The sequence below is a fragment of the Bidens hawaiensis genome, unplaced genomic scaffold (genome assembly GCF_021521415.1).
Source record: "Bidens hawaiensis isolate Kalapana, Puna unplaced genomic scaffold, B.hawaiensis_p1.1 tig00018748_1, whole genome shotgun sequence".
In the NCBI taxonomy this organism is placed as follows: domain Eukaryota; kingdom Viridiplantae; phylum Streptophyta; class Magnoliopsida; order Asterales; family Asteraceae; genus Bidens; species Bidens hawaiensis.
In genome coordinates this window covers 100,934-106,070 of record NW_027492841.1, presented here as the reverse complement: position 1 = coordinate 106,070, position 5,137 = coordinate 100,934, and positions in this window count along the sequence as shown.

The following is a 5,137-nucleotide window of genomic DNA, read 5'->3' as shown; positions in this document are numbered from 1 at the left end:
GCCAACCCGTGTGCCGAAATTTGCAAACTCACGGATCCCGAGATTGATGACTTCCACTCGCTGTTCCCTCCGAAAACCATATTCCGACCTTACGAATCCAGCGTCCGCTGCGACGTATATTCTAAGGTTTGGGTGTGTTTTACGACGACTCCGTTCCTGATCGGATACAAGTATCCCTTTCCTTCTTTTACTCAAAGCTTCTGCGATTCCACCGGCATATCCTATATACAGGCTATGCCTATGGTTTGGACGGTCCTCAGCACTATCGAGAGAATCATAGAAGAGCAAGAGATGGATGTCGGTCTTCCAGAGTTATCACACTTGTACACCTCACTACCCACTGTCCTGCCCGATTTATCTTCAAATCCAAGCCTCGACAACCTCACCCGATACTAAAAGTCACTTTAAACGATTCCTTGTGGAGGAATCAGTTTTTCTTCGTAAAACGTGACTCAATACCAGGAGGCGTTGATCTCCCTTCACAGTGGGTTATAAAGGGTAGGATCATGGATCCTTAAGAAATAGCAGGATCCTTGATGCTTTAACTTTAATTCTGAATCTTCCTTTTTGTCTGCAGTTGACAACTTTGCTTCTTTGGGCAAGTTACCTGGCATAGAAGAAAAGACAAAACGGTTCCTAGCACTGGATACCGAGATTAGGACCTTTCAAGCCCGTTTTATTGAAGGTTTTTGTGATATCTACTCAGGTTCCAGCATGTCAAGTAAGTTAATAATTTTAAGATAAATAAAATTAGAATAAGAAAACTTATCTGTTAACTTTTTTCCTTTTCAGGCGCCAAGAAATCCCATAAATCAGCCGGCAAGTTCTCCCTAGAAGACATTGACTGTATGGTCACCTCTCCTGTTGTCAAGAAAGAGGCTTCAAAGGCAGGCACTAGCTCCGAGCCCAAGACTGCAACAACTAGGGCCAAATCCGCTGCTTCCAAAAAAAAGAGGTCCTCAGATCCCGAGACCCATTATGACATTGTCCTCTCTGTAAGTATCCTATATCCTGATACTTTGAGTTGTAGGATCCAATATCCTTCTGATTTTGATTGCTTTGTTGTGTGTAGGCTATGAGTGCTTTCAAAGAGCACTATGAAAAGACTATAAGCCAAATGAGTGACAAGCTGTCGGGGCTAGGGAAAGCCGTGGTTGCCAAGGACAAGGCCATGATTCAGCTCTCCAAAGAGAAAAAACAGTTGGAGGATCAGCTATCCTTAGCCGAAGCCCAACGTCAAGAGGCAGTGGAGCAGGCTACAGATGAGGCCAAGGTGTGGGCTGCCAGGTCAGTATTCCAAGTACAGATCAAGATGGCGAAGGAGGCCGGTGATCCTGCTTTTGACAAGACGACCTGGGATGTGGAAAAGTGGAAGGCTTCCCTTAATGATCTTGGTGGTTAGGACGATGATGAGATGGCTGAAAACACCGAGGCTGGGACTAGTGGCGTCAAGGAGGTGGTTGAAGCTGGCAGGGGAGATGATGCTGTTGAGGGTGAAGATGCAGCTTAGGTGGGCAATGAAGGATACAGAAGACAAGGCCCGAGCCCACTTTTTTATTTTGTGTCGATGTCTAAACAATTACTTTGGTCTGTAATAAACAATAGTAACTAGGATAAAGGATCCATGATCCTTAAGACAATTTGCGGGGGTGACAAAGGTGGATGGATCCTCTGTTTGTGGGGATGAAGCCTTTGTTGCCCCTGTTTTTTTAATTTTCCTGCACTCATGAACAGTTAGTTGTACTTACTTAACCCGGATGGATGGTCCATCTTTTGCATGGTGAAGTCCGGGTTAAGAATTTTGGATATGTCCTGGTGGCTTATTTTAATTAATATAAATCTTTTAACTATTTGCCTGTTGTTTATTTTTAAAAGTCTGTTTGATATAAATTTAGCATTTTTGATAGTTTTGAAAAATAATTTTAAGCAAAAGACTTTAGGATAAAAGATCCTTATGAAAATTACTTAGGATAGAATATCCTTAAAGAACAAACAGTAGGATAAGATATCCTTAAAAGTTGACAAAGGTTACTCAATATAATATCCTTAAAGGACAGATTTTAGGATAAAGTATCCCTAAAAATAGGTAAAAAATTTTAGTAATAAAATATTTTCAAAAAAATAATCCTTTAAATTGAAATATCCAAAATTACTGCAACTAAAATAATACATAAATTCGTTAACAGAGACCATACCAGAAGGTCTAGGTAGACCTAAGTTACCATAAGTACTGAACTTTCAGTGATCCTTGAAGGAATAACTTTAGGATTCTGGATCCTTAAAATTTTGATCCTCACAATGAACTTAGAAAATCTGTTGCAAACAACTTATAGTGTTAGTGGGATTAAACCCATTAAGCTGGGGACAAGCCCAAATAATAAACTGGGGACAAGCCCGTGCAACTGGGGACAAGCCCGTGTAATCTGAGGACAAGCCCATGAACTGGGGGTCAAGCCCAAAACTGGGGACACGCCCAAATACGGATGTTAACTGGGGACTCGCCCTAACCGGGGTTTAGCTTAAACGTGAGTGACGTGAAAACGGAAAAACCTTAGCTAACATAAAATGTTAGAAACCTTTGTCTTGAGATAGCGTGAAAACGTTATAAACCGGTGGTAAGGTACGTCTACCATAAATCGAAGGATCCTCCATATAGCCGAAAGCAATGAAATTGTCAGCCACTAAGCGTGTACTAGTCCCGCTGCCCCGGACTATACATTGGATAACGTGCGCTCCAGGCGAGAGTGTAGAAACTCTATTTATAAGAAATGCGAAAACCTTTAAACCTTAGAGGATATGACCATCGGGGGTCATATCCAAACGTGGGCTAGGCCAAGAGAAATAAGATAATACCTCAAATGTAAAGGAGAGGTGGCTAACCTCTTGAGCATCAAGTTTATTATTATAATCCTGTATTGTTACTCAAAACTTGGAAAAGATAAAATGTTAAAAATATATTATCCTTAAATTAACAATAAGAATTCAAAAAGAATAAATGATCAGATAGATGTTACCGATTTTGGGATCCTAGATCCTTTAAGGATAATATATCCTCTCAGGATACTGGATCCTGATCAGAAAAAATATTTTTTGAGGTGGATAGCGTTCCATGCTCTTGGTAATCTGCTGCCCTCCATTGTGAGCAAATGATATGCCCCCTTCCTGCCTCCGACTCGATCTGATAAGGTCCTTCCCATTTGGTTGCTAACTTTCCATCAGCCGGATTGATAGTATTTTGGAAAGTTTTCCTCAAAACCAAATCTCCTTCTTGAAATCTTCCGATCCTTATATTTTTGTTGTATGCCCCAGCTACACTTTGTTGACAAGCTGCCATTCTGATTTTGGCTAGGTCTCTGAGTTTTTCTACAGTATCCAAGTCTTCAAGAAGGATTCCTTCATTGGCTTCAGGATCACGGATGCTCGTTCTTGCTGTAGGAACCACCATCTCTGTGGGAATTACTTCTTCTGAACCAAACACCAATGAAAAGGGTGTCTGGCCGGTTGCATTCTTGGGTGTTGTCCTGTCGGCCCAGAGAACATAAGGTAGCTCTTCGGCCCACTTTCCCTTCTTGGATCATAGTTTCTTCTTCAGATTATTAATGATGATTTTGTTGCTAGACTCTACTTGACCATTAGCTTGAGGATGTACTGGAGTAGAGGTTATCATCTTGATACCCCAGCTATCACAAAAGTTAGTGGTTCTTTTCCCGATAAACTGGGAACCATTGTCACAAATAATTTCTGAGGGAATACGAAATCTAGTAATAATATTTCTTTTAATGAAAGATATCACCTCTTTTTTGTGTACTTGAACAAAAGCTTCTGCTTCTATCCATTTTGAAAATTAGTCCGTCATTGAAAGCATGAATACTCTTCCTCCTGGTGCCTTAGGTAGTTTTCCTACAATATCCATACCCCATTTCATGAAAGGCCACGAAGAGGATATAGGATACATAGGTTCTGCTGGCTGGTGGAGGATGTTTGCATCTCTTTGACAAGCATCACATTTCTTTGAATATTCCACTGCATCTCTCTTCATTGTTGGCTAGAAGTATCCTGTTCTTAGAATCCTGGAAAACAGGGCTCTTCCTCCGGTGTGATTACCATAGTCACCTTCATGAAAATCTTTGAGCACCTCATGGATTTCAGGATCCTTGATGCACCTCAAATATGGACTTGCAAGAGATTTCCTGTATAGCATATCATCTAATAAACTGTATTGTGATACCTTGAGTTAGAAGGATTTGGGATTCTCAGTGGTTGGAATTTCTCCAGTTTGAATGTACTTCTTGATCGGAAGGATCCATGATTCTCGGTTATTTGAGGATAATGGATCCCTGAGTACAATTTCTTTGTCATTTGTTATTTCCCCAACTTCTTGTTCTCCTATTGCTGGTGAGAGAACATGAATGATTGGAATCTTCGTATCTTCTGGAATTTTCAGAGATGAGGCTAAATTTTCCAAAGCGTCTGCCCTGGCATTTTCTTCTCTTGGTACCTGTACAATGCTAAATAATTCGAAGGATTTTGCTAATTCCTTCACAACATCTAGGTATTTGATTAGTTTTTCTCCTTTAACAGCATATGAGCCATTAAAGTGGTTAGCAATTAATAATGAATCTATATATACTTGAAGATACCTGATCCTCATGCACTTAGCTAATTGAAAACCTGCGATCAAAGCCTCATATTCTGCCTCGCTGTTCATTGCTTGAAACTCACAGGCTATAGACTGGGGTAATATGTCCCCCTGTGGCGATTTCAGTAGGATCCCCAATCCTATTCCTCTTACATTGGAAGCGCCGTCAGTGAAGAGTATCCAAGGATCCTTAGTTTTTTCTAGTTGTTGGACCTCCAAGTCAGCTTCTTTTTGTAGGTCACTAATGAAATCAGCCACAAAGTCCGCTAGTGCTTGAGACTTAATTGCTGTTCTTGGCTCGTATTGGATATCGTATGCACTTAATTTCACAGCCCACTTGGCCATTCTACCTGATAATTCTGGTTTTCTAAGAACATTTTTCACATGATAATTAGTTCTCAAAATAATATGATGAGTTTCAAAATAATGTCTCAATTTAGTAGAAGCCATAATAAGTCCTAGAATTAACTTTTCCAAATGATAATACCTGACTTCTGC